This window comes from Pleurodeles waltl, chromosome 4_1 (genome assembly GCF_031143425.1).
Source record: "Pleurodeles waltl isolate 20211129_DDA chromosome 4_1, aPleWal1.hap1.20221129, whole genome shotgun sequence".
Classification (NCBI taxonomy): domain Eukaryota; kingdom Metazoa; phylum Chordata; class Amphibia; order Caudata; family Salamandridae; genus Pleurodeles; species Pleurodeles waltl.
In genome coordinates, this window is record NC_090442.1 from 14507587 (window position 1) to 14524911 (window position 17325).

At 47.5% G+C, this 17325-nt stretch overlaps 1 pseudogene; it reads right to left on the bottom strand.

Moving 5' to 3' along the window:
• Positions 1 to 17325, bottom strand: part of LOC138286906 (zinc finger protein 658B-like) — a 135141-nt pseudogene that overhangs the window by 40500 nt on the left and 77316 nt on the right.

Genomic DNA, 17325 nt, shown 5'->3' on the forward strand with positions numbered 1-17325 from the left:
GGGTGGTGAAAATCCAAGCACGCACCTCAGCCACCCAGTCCACGCCAAAGCAGTGTCGGCAGCTACTGCCGGTGGGAGTGTCTCCAGGGAACCAACCATCAGCACAGACAGTGTGCCTGCACCAGCGGCAAAGGGGAAGGGCAAGGAGGCTGCACCACAAGCGGCGAAGGGCAAGGAGGCTGCACCACCAGCTGCGAAGGGGAAGGGCAAGGAGGCTGCACCACCAGCGGCAAAGGGGAAGGGCAAGGGGCTTGCACCTGCAGGCAGGAAGGACAGGAGGCCTGGTGCTTGGACTGATCCTGACCCCCCACCACCAACCATGGCGGTTCAGCCAGACCAGGCTGGAGGGCTCCCCACACAACTGTCAGCACCGTCGCCAGCACTGCCACCAGCAGCCCCAGTGGACAGCCTGACCAGGCTGCAGGAGAAGGGCTGGAGCCTCCCCACACCACTGCCAGCACTGCCGCCAGCACCGCCACCAGCAGCAGTAGCCCCAGTGGACAGCCTGACCAGGCTGCAGGAGAAGGGCTGGAACATCCCCACACTACTGGCATCCCCGACACCAGAACCGCCCCAGCCACCACTGAGCAGCCGTCACCACTGGCGGGCACTGTGTAGTCCTGCATACATGGGCTGTCGTGCGTCCTGGACCCTGCAAATCCAGTCGGTGTGACTCCCAGGTGAGAGACTGTGACCTTGCACACCCCAAGTGCTGCATCACAGGGCACAAGGCCCCCTCCAGAACCAGTGGAGAAGCCATTCACTCACCCCCTCCTTGCCAGGATGAAGCACACTGGGCACAAGGCCCCCTCCAGAACCAGTGGAGAAGCCATCCACTCACCCCCTCCTTGCCAGGATGAAGCACACTGGGCACAAGGCCCCCTCCAGAACCAGTGGAGAAGCCATCCACTCACCCCCTCCTTGCAAGGATGAAGCACACTGGGCACAAGGCCACCTCCAGAAGCAGTGGAGAAGGCATCCACTAGAGAGACTGTGGCTTTGCAATCCCCAGGACCAAGCAGTGGGCAAACCATCCACTTGAGAGACTGTGGCTTTGCACTCCCCAGGACCAAACAGTGGGCAAACCACCCATTAGAGAGACTGTGGCTTTGCACTCCCCAGGACAAAGCAGTGGGCAAACCACCCACTAGAGAGACAGTGGCTTTGCACTCCCCAGGACATCGCATAGGGCATGTTGCCCCCTCCAGGACCAGTGATGTTGTACCATCTTCCGTCTGAGGTGCCCCCTGTTCCCCGTCCCCCTGAGGTGCCTGTGTATTTTGGACCTGATGCCCCTGCAGTGTTCTCTCCGTGTTGCTGCAGGAGTAAGGTGAGGCCTTGGCCTCTGTGATGTGGCCCTGTGGCCCACGGACATTACGGACTGGGCAGTTCCCTCCATTTGTATATATCTGTATGTACTGTTTGTTTTTTTAATCTCAATTTTATACAAATTGGTTTTATTACACTCACTTGAACCACTTCATTTTGTCCTTGCATTATTCCTGAGGGGTGGGGGGTAGATATGTAATATTACTGCATCTGTTTGTGTGTATGGTGTTGGGGGTGGGGGTGTTGTGTGTTGCGTGTGTGTGTCACTCTCTTTTTCTTCCCCCCTCCCTTTTGTGGTAGGCGGCTGTACTCACCATCGTCATCTTCGCCAGCGTTGGTGCTCGTGATGCAGATAGACGTATAGCAGCAAGGGGAAGAGGTGCAACTCGTGCTCCATGGCGTTGTGGTTCTTCGTTGAGTCTCCAGAGGTGAGTCGTTTTCCTTTTGTGTAATGTTTCTGCCATGCTTTTGATGTCGTTCGTGCCACCCTGGAAAAGGTGGCGGATAGGCCTGTTGTGATATGGTGGGCAGTACATGGTCTTCCGCCTGGCTGTTGGCGGTACCGCCGCAGTGCTTGTTGCTACCGCCATGGCTGTCAGTATGTTAAAGTGTCTGTCTGTGTGGGCGGTTTCCGCCCTGGTCATGATTTCATTTTGGTTACCGCCAGTCTGTTGGCGGTATTGCCGCTGCTTTATCACCGACCGCCAGGGTTGTAATGAGAGCCTAATGGCCTGATTACGAATTCGGCGAGGGTGTTAATCCGTCCCAAATGTGACGGATATCCCGCCCGCCGTATTACGAGTTCCATAGGATGTAATGGACTCGTAATTCGGCGGGCGGGATATCCGTCACATTTGGGACAGATTAATACCCTCCGCTGAAGTCGTAATCAGGCCCTAAGTCTTTTTAAGCAGGAAAAAACTTTTATCAAAAGATAAATAGAATTGGCAAAAAACATGGGATTGAGTAGAAACCTGTCACAAGGATAAATGTGAGATGTCAGGGTGTGTTAAAGTCCCAACAGAAAACAGAGTTGATGAATGATCGTCCCAGCCCAAAACCAGGAGTAGTCTTTCGCATCTGACCAATGGCAAACGCTGATAAAATGCCAAGCCTGCGTCTGACCTCAATGTGAAATATTCCTCAACATTTAGGATCACCATTTCAGCCACTTGCCTCATAAGGGAAGCACTCACCAGAAACTGGGCCTTCACAGTTTTCCTGTCCTGGACAAGAATTGAGGATGGGCTTTTGAAAAGGTGGAAAAGCACATACTCTTTAAAGTTCTCGAGGCGAATGCCAGCCAGGGAATACTGGAGGCCTTGGGCAGTCTTTGATGATACAAGATTGAGTGGCCCCCGGGTTGGTCCACACTGAAAGGCAGAGAGTGGGGGCCCGTTTCATGTGATTTCTGAAGCGCACTCCTCATGTGTAATGTAAGCAGAGGAAGTAGGTGGAAGTGATAACACCTTCCTGACTGTTCTGTCGCCGTCAGAGAACATCCGGGAAGAACAACGGACTCGACACGCTCCGTTGCTCCACACACTGGGGAAAGCCTTCCCCGGGTACTTATTCAGTAACCAAACACATAATTAACCAATTAACCTAATTACGGACTCCACCATCGAGGATTACTATCGAGGGGGAATTAACAGCATTCCCCTTTACTAACTCCTCGGTGGAAGAGTCCTTAGAACATAACACTGAGGAAGCAGTTTAACTCTCTCTGTAAGTTCCCTCAGTTACTGAACCCTGAGGGGGAGCACACTGGCTTCTGTACATTTCAAAGTAGGGGTGAGACTGAGCGCCCAGAGGGGGACTCAAGATCTGGTGAACTTAAGCAAGCGTTGTTGACATCAGAGGACTGTGACCAGCAGAAAAGACGCAGATACTTCCATAGGAGAATCTGTCAGAGCTGTCAGGAGAGATCCGTGCGCCGTGGCCCGGGCGCTGCTGTTTAGGCACAAACCATGACCTGGGACTCACTCACATCACTCATAAGATCTAAACTGGTCGTAAATACCACGAATGCGTTTACCAGAGGTCGCAAAGTCCTAGATGCAGGGGCACTGCAGGTGAGATCACAGGGAATGAATATACAGGGTGAGTAAAGGGGGCACAACGCAGCCCTGGCGCGCGCCTTTGGACAATGGCAAGGAGTCTGTGAGCTCCCTTAGGTGCCCGTATCTTACCCTTGCTTGCAGACTGGCACGGAGCGCATGCAGGAGCATTGGACGATGCTGTATTACAATACGGCGAAGATACAAGACACAGACGAAAAAATGCCCCAAGAGAAAACTGCTAGAGATGCGTGAAGGCCTCGGGGACTCTAGAGAGTAGAATGCACATAGGATAACAAAAATAATGCCAATGTAATGACAAAGGAAAATAGATATCATGAGATAGCAGCCAAGACAAAAGTGCACAGGACGAGGGTGTCAGAGGAATGCACAAGGACTGAGCCGAGCCCTCAGCAGGACAGAGCTAACATCAGAGGGGGTCTGGCCTGGCAGGGCAGGCGTCTCTGCCCTTTCTGGAGAAGGTCGGATTTGCATGTTCCTTGTTCCTCTCTGAGGTGGGACGGTGGGCGAGCAAGCAATGGACTGGCCGGGCTGCTGCCCTGTAATTACCAGGGCAGATTATTCACACTCCACTGATCACTGCTCTGTTCTCCTTGGTGTAGTTCTATCTTACGGGTGTTTATTGCAGAGGAGCATCCCTGCCCTGCGTCCAGCCGGCCTGCCCAGGAGCACAGGGTGACAAGGGTAGAACCATCGCCGCGGACCCAACACTTCCTGCTGTTGTTGAACTCAGTGATTTATAACCGAGAAGGGACCTTGAGGGAGTAAAAAAGATGAACAGGCGCTGCGACCTTCACAAACTGAATCATTTCACAACGTCCACAGCCAGCTTGTCCAACACCAGTCTGCACTCTTACTGAGAGGGTCCTGCCTAATAACTCTGCAATCACTGAGGAAATGAGAAGTCAGAGAGGGTGATAGACAGACTGTGGAGACTAAGGGGCAGATTATGAAAAGAGGTGCTGCACCTAGTGCAGCTGCACTTTTCTTGCGCCCCTTAGCACCACAATGTGTGTGCCATATTTAAGATACGACGCACCATGGCGGTAGCTAGGGAACTAGCATCAGAATAGTTCGGCGCTTTGCAGGATTAAGGTCAAACATTTTGACGCTAATCCTGCAAAGCACCCAGAGGTCCATTGTAACCAATGGGAGCCTCCTTTTAACGCCTGCTCAGAGCAGGCGTTAAAAGTGCCAAAAACAATGACGCAAAGAAATCTTTTAGATTTCTTTGTGCCATTCTTTCGTCCCTCCTAACAGGGGATCACCCCTTTTGCATACATTATGCCCGACGTAGGAATACTGTAGTGCAAAGGGTTACTAAGTGGCACAATGCATGCATTGCACAACTTTGTAAAAATGGCACGGTGTTGGCCATCTAACGCCATATTAGCGTCAAAACAATGACACTAATGTGTCGTTAGAATGGTGCTAGGCCCTCTTAAATCTGGGCCCAAGAGACTGATTTGCCAGAAAGTAGGCTTCCTTTTTTTGACCAACTTGGGTGACATATATGTCAAAGCTTGAGTAAAGACAGCCCTCCTACCCCTCTCCAAGGGCCTCCTCGATTTACTGATACTGTGAATGCAGGGAACTCTGGAGGCAGAATTACCCAGCAATTACAAGAGGAATCCTTGGAAATGATAATTAATTGGACAATTCGATAATTCTGCACTTGGTTCCCCTTGTAAATCCTCATTTCTCCTGGTTTTCGCCCAGAGCTTTCACCTGCCTTGAGCTGATGACATCTCCATGAAGAAAGCTCCAGGACTGTGGTAAATCAGATGACCTTGTAATTGGATGGGCCACAGATAGGCTGTAAAATGAAGTTGCCGACCGTCAGTATTTAGGCAGCTCCATGCGCAGCATATCACTCTGTCTGAGTGTGTTATATTGTCTTTAAACGCCTGGTAATGAAGCATATCACTTAGCACATATACCCTGCCTGAGTGCGTTATATTGCCTTTAAACACCTGATAATGAAGCACATCACAGCACAAATTGTTCCTACTTTCAAGGCCTGTAACAACTCTCTCACCACCGGTCTCTCAACGGCTCCTCCACTGCAACCCCCTGCCTCCCAGGTGGTGTGGGGAGCTAGTGGTTACGTTTTCCCTTAGGCCTTGAGGTGCTAAGTTGGGGGACTGCCACTCCTCTTTATGCTGGCCACCCAGTGCCAGCCCTGGTACGAAGCGCCCTCAGCCGACTGCCAGCTATTATGTCCCAATCCGACATCCCCCAAATTCTAAGGTATCGCACGGTGACACTGAAAGTCTTGCCTCCTGGACTCTATAATAGTTTGTTCTTCAGTGACGTGTCCTCTCTAGGATGTCTTCCACACACAGCATTTGTGTAGTAATGCTCTTCACAGCAGGGTTGTTTCCAGTTTGGACTACCCACAACGGAGGAGCAAATAGCTGTGAGCTTTCTGCACCTGGCTATCAACAGTCACACACAACAACGATCAAGAAACACACTAAAGACCTGCCTCAGCTAAAGGAACCTTCACACCCTGAACTACAGAGACAGCGGTCCCACACTTCACCCCACCATCTACCAAATGGCAATGCTCAGGAAGACAAATTCACATTCGTAGCAAAAGAAGCCACTCAAATTTCAAAAGAGAGCCCTGTTTTTTTTTTCCCCACTTCAGTGTCCAGGCCTCCTCCATCCATCCTCAGGAACTTCATGAAAACAAACCCACTTTCTAGGAAAAAACACAAACCCATCTTATACCCATGGCCAGGTCCAGGACTTCCAAAATGAAACCCACAGGTCTCCAAGGCCCATATTTATACTTTTTGACGCTAAACTGCGCTAACGCAGTTTAGCGTCAAAAAGTTTTGCGCCGTCTAACGCCATTCTGAAGCACCATGCGGGCGCCGTATTTATGGAATGGCGTTAGACGGCGCAATCAGACCGGCGCTGCCTGGTTTGCGTGGGAAAAAACCACGTAGACCAGACAGCGCCGGCGTAGGGGGAAAATGGCGCATGGGCGTCTTAAAATGGGGCAAGTCAGGTTACGTCGAAAAAATCGTCTTAACCCGACTTGCGCCATTTATTTTCGACGCCCATCCCCCATCAACATGACTCCTATCATTGTAAAGATAGGAGTCATGCCCCCTTGCCCAATGGCCATGCCCAGGGGACTTCTGTCCCCTGGGCATGGTCATTGGGCATAGTGGCATGTAGGGGGGCACAAATAAGGCCCCCCTATGCCACCAAAAAAAAATATAAAAAATAAAAAAATAAAACTTACCTGAACTTACCTGAATGTCCCTGGGGTGGGTCCCTCCATCCTTGGGGGTCCTCCTGGGGTGGGCAAGGGTGGCAGGGGGGGTCCCTGGGGGCATGGGAGGGCACCTGTGGGCTCATTTTGAGCCCACAGGCCCCTTAACGCCTGCCCTGAGCAGGCGTTAAAAAGTGGCGCAAATGCGCCGTTTTTAGCCACGCCAACTCCCGGGCGTCTCTTTTGCCCGGGAGTATAAATACCACGTAAAGGCCTGGGAGTCATTTTTTAGACGGGAACGCCTCCCTTGCATATCATTAACGCAAGGAAGGGGTTCACGCTAAAAAATGACGCACATTCCGGGAACTTTGGCGCTATTCGCCTCTAACGCCATAGTATAAATATGGCGTTAGTTGGCGTTAGTTTTGCGTCGAAATTGCGTCAAAAAAAACGACGCAATTTCGGCGCAAACGGAGTATAAATATGGCCCCAAGTCTCTGGTTTACTGGTACACACAATGAATGTCTCATACAGGTAGCACATGAACGCATACATGACAACAAGCACAGGATGTTAGCACCAGGACCTGGGTTAGTGCATAAAAGCAGAACTTTACACTAGTGGCCAGTAGGCCTCCATTCCTGTGACGTAGATAAAAAGGTCTGTTCACAGCGACTGATTCTCAAAAAAGCCATCACCGCTTTACATGATAAAACCATGACTGGGATTTTAGGCCACTGTCCAACAACAAATGAGGGCATGCTTCGGTTGACCCTCTAGGTCAACGGGCAGGCCTAACCCTTCACACACACACACCAGATCAGTGTGACACTAGGGAAAAATGAAAAACCATGATGCCAGATGGTCACAGGTAGGCACCAAGGGCAGGCGAACACAAATTGACACTGTGCACCGGACATGCCAACCACAACACTAATGGTAATCCTATGAAGCACCCTACAAATTTAGGATTACTTACACACAGAGGTACCCAAATGCCAGTCACGGAATACTGCTGAGATGTACAAGGAAGAGCCAGCAGCCAGTCTCCCCACTGCGGGTCAGGTATAAGGACTTATCACACACTACTTTAATCAGTTACCACCAACCACTGGTAGTGTCAAGACCTAGTCTTTAGGCAGTGGTCACCAATGTCTAAAGGAGTACCACAGTGTGACCAAACAAGCCCTGGTCGATCTCTATGGCCAGTGATCGGGTCGGTCAGCAGTCCTAGTTTTGTTGAATTTGCCTGAAGTGTTCACCTACGAGTCTTCTACAGGTGCTGCAAGAGGTAGTGTGGAATAGTTTTGGTTTGAAAGAAGAGAGTCCTGTGTTGACACACAGGTCGCCTACAGGTAATGCTGGACAGAGTGAAGAATAGGTTGGGTTTGAAAGAGACAGAGAGAGATGTTCATACAGGGGCGCTGTTAGCATATAAACGATCGCACTCCTCTTTGCAGTACGAGTAGGGAGAGTCACGCAGGAGTTGGTGTTGCCCGAACCCTCCTTCTCAATGCTTACACGATGCCTTGCATTCATTCTTTACACCATGAAATCTTTTTACTGAAATGTGTGATGAACTCACCCAGCTAGCGGTCCATCTGTACAAGGGAGATGGGGACCTGATCCAGTTCACCTACTACGATCAGTGAAGATAAGGATGAGGCGATCAACAGGTTTGAGACTGAAATCCTCTGCCTAGGAGTCTCTTCATCCACTTTAAGCTGGGACTCTCCAACAATGTCAGGCTTTTGACACCTCCTTCATGAGGAAGACCCTAGACCAGTGGTTCTTAACCTTTTGACTTTAATGGACCCCTGCGTCATTACTGCAATCTGGGGGCCCACACTGAGTCACTAGTGGAAGCCGGGGACCCCGGACTAAGCATTTTTGATTTTTGGACCACAGAATTAGGTACAAAAAAACACAAAAACAAACATTTACCAAACAAATACACAAACAAAGAAATATTTTATTTAATGTCCCAAAAAATATGAAAAATCAACATTTAAATTTTAATAGGAAGTTTGGAGCTTTTCTAATCCATCTGAGGCCACTCATCGTCCATACTATATTCTGTTTGATGCGCTTGCACTGCTCCCACAGATCAATCTGAGGCCACTCATCGTCCATACTATATTCTGTTTGATGCGCTTGCACTGCTCCCACACATCAATCTGAGGCCACTCATCGTCCATACTATATTCTGTTTGATGCGCTTGCACTGCTCCCACAAATCAATCTGAGGCCACTCATCGTCCATACTATATTCTGTTTGATGCGCTTGCAATGCTCCCACACATCAATCTGAGGCCACTCATCGTCCATGCTATATTCTGTTTGATGCGCTTGCACTGCTCCCATACATCAATCTGAGGCCACTCATCTTCCATGCTATATTCTGTGTGATGCGCTTGCACTGCTCCCACAGATCAATCTGAGGCCACTCATCGTCCATACTATATTCTGTTTGATGCGCTTGCACTGCTCCCACAGATCAATGCGCTTGCACTGCTCCCACAGATCAATCTGAGGCCACTCATCGTCCGTACTATATTCTGTTTGATGCGCTTGCACTGCTCCCACAGATCAATCTGAGGCCACTCATCGTCCATGCTATATTCTGTTTGATGCGCTTGCACTGCTCCCACACATCAATCTGAGGCCACTCATCGTCCATGCTATATTCTGTTTGATGCGCTTGCACTGCTCCCACAGATCAATCTGAGGCCACTCATCGTCCATGCTATATTCTGTTTGATGCGCTTGCACTGCTCCCACAGATCAATCTGAGGCCACTCATCGTCCATGCTATATTCTGTGTGATGCGCTTGCACTGCTCCCACAGATCAATCTGAGGCCACTCATCGTCCATGCTATATTCTGTGTGATGCGCTTGCACTGCTCCCACAGATCAATCTGAGGCCACTCATCGTCCATGCTATATTCTGTGTGATGCGCTTGCACTGCTCCCACAGATCAATCTGAGGCCACTCATCGTCCATGCTATATTCTGTGTGATGCGCTTGCACTGCTCCCACACATCAATCTGAGGCCACTCATCGTCCATGCTATATTCTGTGTGATGCGCTTGCACTGCTCCCACACATCAATCTGAGGCCACTCATCGTCCATGCTATATTCTGTTTGATGCGCTTGCACTGCTCCCACACATCAATCTGAGGCCACTCATCGTCCATGCTATATTCTGTTTGATGCGCTTGCACTGCTCCCACACATCAATCTGAGGCCACTCATCGTCCATGCTATATTCTGTGTGATGCGCTTGCACTGCTCCCACACATCAATCTGAGGCCACTCATCGTCCATGCTATATTCTGTTTGATGCGCTTGCACTGCTCCCACACATCAATCTGAGGCCACTCATCGTCCATGCTATATTCTGTTTGATGCGCTTGCACTGCTCCCACAGATCAATCTGAGGCCACTCATCGTCCATACTATATTCTGTTTGATGCGCTTGCATTGCTCCCACAGATCAATCTGAGGACAGCAACTTAATTTTCAGCCTCCAATTTCAAATTCCTTCACATTTACAGAATGTGTAAAAATGTTTCAGTTGTACATGTTGAGCCTTTTCTTAGATACACGTTAATAATCTTTTAATATTCTTTGATTTTCTAAGCAGTCACAGACCTGAGTAGGCTTCACAGACCTCCACGGTTCCCCGGACCACAGGTTAAGAATCACTGTCCCAGACATACATTGCAGTATTCTCTCTTCTAAACTAAAAAAATCACTGAAGAGTTGACAGAATGTGAGTGAATGAATCAATCAAGATTTATTTTAGAATTAATGTGCATTAGTGTACATTACATAAAATTGTTACATCAGCAGTACAGAAGAATACATCAATGACAAAAATGCATTTAACATTAGTTAATCTATTTATAAACAGTAGTAGGGAAACAAGGAACTGCTGCACCAAAAGTATAACTTGCATCCAATGTCTAAAAACTAACTTAAGGCAATCCATAGCTGAAAACGCTAATGATTAAATGAAACTTTCACAACTATGTTCCAATAGCTTCCTCCAACCTATGAATGACATGAATTGTTAGGCTAATGATGTCAATTTATGACCAAAAACGTACATACTTAGACAACTTCTCCCTAGTTTCAGTATGTTTCAATTATTACAGAACACTTGGGTCATGTGATATTAGGAGGAAAGTTATTACATATTTACAATTCCTCACATTAGCTTTTCTTTTTTTTTTAAATAGCATTATTTTCATTTTAAGGGCAACAATACATTGACAAAAGCAGCTTGCAAAATGCAATTCTGTTTTCTTGTTATCTGTCTCCTTGGAGACACACAACTAGATGTGTGAGCGACTATGTGCAGATCCTTATTCTGCACATCTGAACTGAAAACTAGAGACAGATTTCTTATCAATCAACAAACCATTTCAATTATTCAAACATCCTTACTGCCTACCTGTGGTAACGATCTTTGTGGTGGATACCCTTTTCTGCCTGCAGATTCCTCACCTGTAGAACACTCTCAGGCACCACTCTAGAAACTTCAAAGCTCTCACATCTCCGGTAGGGAGCGTTCGTTCACATCAGGCCCAGAAGTGGGGTTTGATGATGTCACCAAAGCCATACAGCCACAAGCACATCAGTTTTCATTCTTTTTTTTCCAGATTCAAGGCCAGCAGATTGACATTTGGGAACTTATTAACTCTCCAATGGGGAGGTGGATGGGTCAATGAGGAATCTGCAGGTAGATAGAGTATACCCCAAAAAGATTGTTACCGCAGCTTAGTAACCTCTTGTTCTGATGGGCTTGTTGGAGGGTCGACACCCTGACAAGATGATGTCTATCACCTCTGGTGGCAGCTGCATGGAGTTCAGATGTCCCCGCTCAATCTCCCGGCATGAAGGAGAAGGGCTTGGAAAGTGGGATGTAGCACCATTTCCTCCGACTGGGAGACAACGTCTAGTCTGCATGTCAGCTGCTGAAGGGGACATATGGAGAAGCGCTGAAGGTCTTCAAACCACACTCCCGCTGGCCAATCAAGGGTGATGAGAAAGACTTGCAACCAGTTTCGTGTAACTTCTACAGAACCCAAGAAATCAAAAGAAATGTGTAATGCTGTTGAAAGTTCCACCTAAACTGAAATGTGGCCACAAAGACACCCATGAATGGATACTGGAGGGCACAGAACTGCTGACATTGAGCATTTTCCGAAAAGTGAACAAATCCACCTGAGGAGTACCCAACCGGGTGAAGATGCCCTTGACTAATATCCATTGTGGATGCCACTCCTGGTCAGCAAGATAATGCTTGCTGAGACTGTCAACTCTGAAATTCAGGAACACTCCGTTAGGTGGTCGGTGGTGATCCAAATCCCTTGGTGGAGTGCCCAAGACCAGTCTCAATTCTTGCAGGCAAAAGAGATGAGACCGTATTCCCCCTAGCTTATTGATGTAGCACATCACTGCGTAGTTGTCTGCTAGGATCTGGACGGACTGACCGTGGGTGGAGGAGAAGGCCTTGAGTGCCAGCCACATTGCCTGCAGTTCCAACAGAACCTGTTCTTCCAGAAACCAAACAAACTCTGATCATCAGATGATCTAGGTGAGCTTCTAACCCTGAAAGGGGAGCATTCGTTACTACCGTAGCCACAGCTGAAGGGGGAGAAAAGGCCATGTTGCAACTCAGGCTCACCTCATTCCCCCACTTAGCCACTTCTGCTGCAGCACTGATAGAGATTATGACGAAGTCCAACAGATCTCCCCGTACTATAGCCACTGCCCGCAGAGGCACCACTGTAGGGCCCACACGTACCAACATTCATATGGGACTAGGAGACTAGGAGAACGCAGGAAGTCCTAGGAGTCCGAGGACCTACAGAATTGGGACTTTTGCATTCAGTTGAAAAGAGGGAACCATTTCCCTCGAATGTCTGCAATCCTCTGAGGAGGAGGAAAGGTATGGGGTAGAGTAGTGTCCAGGACTGACCCTACAAAGTGGAGTCATTGGAAGGGCATTGGATGGGTTTTGGCCCATTTGTTGAGAAACTCAGCTCGAACATTAGGGCTACTCTTGACTGCAGATTGGGAGATACCACCTTTGATGATCCAAGTCTGAATTCAAATGGGAGCACAACACATAGAACCCACAGCAAAACAAGATACCTCTGATGCAAATGCAGTATCGAAATGTGGAAGTACGTATCCTGCAGGTTGAGTGACACCATATAGTCTCCAGCTTCCAAAGCCAGTAACACTGAGCTACTGCCTGCCTCTTTAACGTTTTGAGCTGTAGTGTGATCGGAAGTGTGTCAACTGCATTCCCTGTCCCTGACCCGGGCCATAAAGAGCCTCGCCTCATGTCCTTGATGGGCTTTGGGTGCTTGCTCTGGCAGGAGTTAGAGGACCAGGCGTCGTGGTCTGAACTGAGGCACAAGTGGCAGATGAAGTGGGGATCTGTGAGGGACACCTGTCCTTCCCAATCAATACAGGGCCTGAACACTGATCTCTTGAGAGAAGACAGGGTATTGCACTTGGTGGAAAGATTTCTGTGGGAAAACTCAAGAATCTTTGAGAGAGTGAGCTCCAGATCTGCACCAAAAGACCAGGAAAAAATTAACTGATGTCCTTGTGCCGGGGTGAGCGATATATGGCTTTGGGGACACCACTGGATGCCACTTTTGGCACTGATGCAATGCCAGGCCCCCTACCGGCAATGTGATAGCCTTTTATAATCCTAAAACTATCTGTGTGTTTTTTCTTTACTTGCTAGTTGGGACTTCTGTCATTTACTTATACTTGGCATTTGAATGTCCCACATAATTGTAATGCTATCATCTTCTGCAATTTGCTGATGGCTCTGTAGGCTTGGTAATCAACTGAAGCTCTTCTTTTATTTACTGCACTTGTAATGTTTTTGTAGTTGTGATAACTGACTAAAGCTCTTCACACATTCACTGCAGTTATATGGTCTGGGCCCAGTGTGTGCTTGCTGATGGATTTGGAGTTGTGATAATGGACTAAAGCTCTTCACACATTTGTTACACTTGAATGGCGTTTCCCCTATATGTATTCGCTGATGTTTCCTTATTGTTGAAGATTCACTAAAATTACTTTCCCACTCTTGTTGCAATGGTTTGATTCTTTACCTGGGTGTGATCACGGATGTTTCTGGAGATCTGATAAATGACTGAATCTCTTCACACATTTATTGCAATAATATAGTGTCTCCTCCATGTGTGTTCACTGATGTCTTTGGAGGTGTGATAACAGAGTAAGGGCCTCATTACAATCTGAGCGGTCTTCATAGAAGACCGCCGAGGCTTCAGGAGCCAGAACACCGCCAGTACTGGCGGTATTACTGGCTCCCTATTTTGACTCTTCCACTGGGCCAGGGGAAAAGTCACATCAACATTGCTGCCAGCTTGTAATAGAGCCAGCGGCAATGCTGATGTGCAGCTGGTGCAGTAGCACCCGTCGCGCATTTCACTGCCCGAAATTCGGCCAGTGAAATATGCAATGGGGCTATGCCTGGGGGCTGCTGCACTGCCCATGCCAAGTGCCTGGGCAGTGCAGGGGCCCCCTAAGTCCCCATTCTGCCAGCTTTTTCATGGCGGTGTCTACTGCCACGGACACGCTGGCGGAAGGGGAGTCGAAATCCCCAGGGCAGCGCTGCCCTGGAGGAGATCGACTGCCTGTACCACCAGTCCCTGTGGTGTGACGAAATGTGCCAGGTAGTACCGCCAGGCTGTTGGCGGTAGTACTGCCACTTTGGCCCTGGCGGTCACCGACCGCCAGGATTATAATGAGGCCCTAAAGTTCTTTCCACTCTCACTGCAGTGGTATGGGCTTACCCCGGTGTGTGTTCGCAGATGTTGTTGTAGGGTTGATAAGTGACTAAAGCTCTTCACGCATTCATTACAATTGTATGGTTCCTCCCCTGTGTGTGTTCGCTGATGTATCCATACATGTGATAACTGACTGGAAATCTTCCCACATTTACTGCAATGGTATGGTTTTTTCCCCACTGTGTATCCGCTGATGACTTTGCAGGCATGATAATCGGCTAAAACGTTTCACATATTCACTGCATATGAATGGCTTTTCCCCTGTGTGTATTGGCTGATGTTTCCGTAATCTTGAAGAGGCACTAAAACTACTCCCACACTCGCTGCATTGGTATGGTTTTTTGCCTGTGTGTGTTTGATGATGTTTTTGGAGATCTGATAATTGACTGAATCTCTTCACACTTTCATTGCAATGGTATGGTTTATCCTACATTGTGTGTTCGCTCATGTCTTTCGAGATGTGATAACTGATTAAAGCTCTTCACACACTCACTGCAATGGTATTGTTTTACTCCTGTGTGTTTTCGCTGATGTTGTTTTAGGGTTGATAAGTGACTAAAGCTCTTCACACACTCACTGCAATGGTATGGTTTTTCCCCTGTGTGTGTTCGCTGATGTTTTCGTAGGTGTGATAAATGACTAAAGCTCTTCATACATTCACTGCAGTTGTACGGTTTCTCCCCAGTGTGTGTTCGCTGATGCTGTTTTAGGTTTGATAAAAAACTGAAGCTCTTTTCACATTCATTGCACTTGAATGGCTTTTCTCCTGTGTGTACTCGCTGATGATTCCTTAATGTTGAGAAGTCCCTAAAGTTACTTCCACAGTCACTGCAATTGTAGGGTTTTTCCCCGGTGTGTGTTTGATGATGGCCTAGGAGGTGTGATAACTGATTAAAGCTCTTTCCACACTCACTGCAATAGTATGGTTTTACCCCTGTGTGTGTTCGTTAATGTTGTTTTAGGGTTGATAAGTGACTAAAGCTCTTCACACATTCACTGCAATTGTATGGTTTCTCCCCTGTGTGTGTTCGCTGATGTATCTGTAGGTGTGATAACCGACTGAAGCTCTTCACACATTCATTGCAATGGTATAGTTTATCCCACATGTGTGTTTGCTGATGACTTTGGAGGTGTGATGACTGATTAAAGCTCTTTCCACACTCACTGCAATCGTATGGTTTTACCCGTGTGTGTGTTCGCTGATGTTGTTGTAGGGTTGATAAGTGACTAAAGCTCTTCATACATTCACTGCAATGGTATGGTTTCTCCCCTGTGTGTGTTCGCTGATGTATCCGTAGGTGTGATAACCGACTGAAGCTCTTCACACATTCACTGCAATGATATGGCTTCTCCCCTGTGTGTGTTTGCTGATGTTTTCGTAGGTGTGATAATTGACTGAAGCTCTTCACACATTCACTGCAATGGTATGGTTTCTCTCCTGAGTGTGTTCGCTGAGGTATTCGTAGGACTGATAACCGACTGAAGCTCTTCAAACATTCACTGCAATGGTATGGTTTTACCCCAGTGTGTGTTCGATTATGTCTTTGCAGGTTTGATGATAGACTAAAACGTTTCGTACATTCACTGCATCTGAATGGCTTTTCTCCTGTGTGCGTTTTCTGATGGTGTTGTAAAAGTGATGAGAAACTAAGTCGCTCACTGCATGTGTATGTTTCTACCTTCTTTGTTAGTGTCTCTGGTTCAGGTCTACGACCCATGACTGTTTCCTGACGGGCCAACAAGGTTGCAAAGCACTTGTATTATTCTCACATTTCCTGTATTTGTTGGTATTAAGGACATTTGATTTCCAATTTAAAAGTAAAGTACAATGATCACTAAATACTTGTCACACTTATAATATGAGCAAGGCTTCCCTATGGGAGATTATGGGCCTGATTCTAACTTTGGAGGACGGTGTTAAACCGTCCCAAAAGTGGCGGATATACCACCTACCGTATTACGAGTTCCATAGGATATAATGGACTCGTAATACGGTAGGTGGTATATCTGCCACTTTTGGGACGGTTTAACACCGTCCTCCAAAGTTAGAATCAGGCCCTATGTCTTTACATTGGATAACAATTTTCAATGTTTGTGGGTAAAGATGAATCCTTCTCCTTTAAGTCGGTGCAGATAGGGAGAGTCCGTTGTATTGCAGACAGCAGAACCCCTCTTTCCTTTACCCTTCAGTTGTTTTCTCCACGCCAATGTTCTTTTCTGTGGTTGCTGTGGTGTAGATAGGAAGAGTTTACAATACACCTAGAGCACTGAATTATGGCCTGTTATCCTTTTAGGAATCAGAGCACTGTGGTAGTCACATCATACAGATCCCATGATTAAAGCTGGTGTTGGTCGCCTGTTTATTCAGGAGGTGGTTTGTCAGAGTTGTTTCCTTAATTTTCTAGATGTTTTTCTCAGTCTTGTGGTGTGAAGATGCACAACGGAGACTCTTATGTTCACTGAATTGTCCTTCACATCTCTTCCAGGATTTGTCAGTTTAGTTCACGATCTTCAGTCTCTGTCTGCTCTGACATTTTCCCGTATACTGGAGGTCATTATTTCTGTCCATGTTTTGTAGATTTACGGAACCATTGTTGCTTTTCATAAGCATTTCATGCATGCAAGGCTTGTTCTCTGTTGGATGCAAAGAAAATTAAAATTATGAAATGCAAATATAACAGAAATTGAATACACAATATTTAACTGGCATAAATATAATCTCTTCTTTACCATCTCCAAAACTTAGCAAGGGTTTTTTTCACTATACACAGATATTTAATTAAAGGTTCTGTTGATCACTTCACATCTTACTTTCTTCTAAAAAGGAGGTGATTTA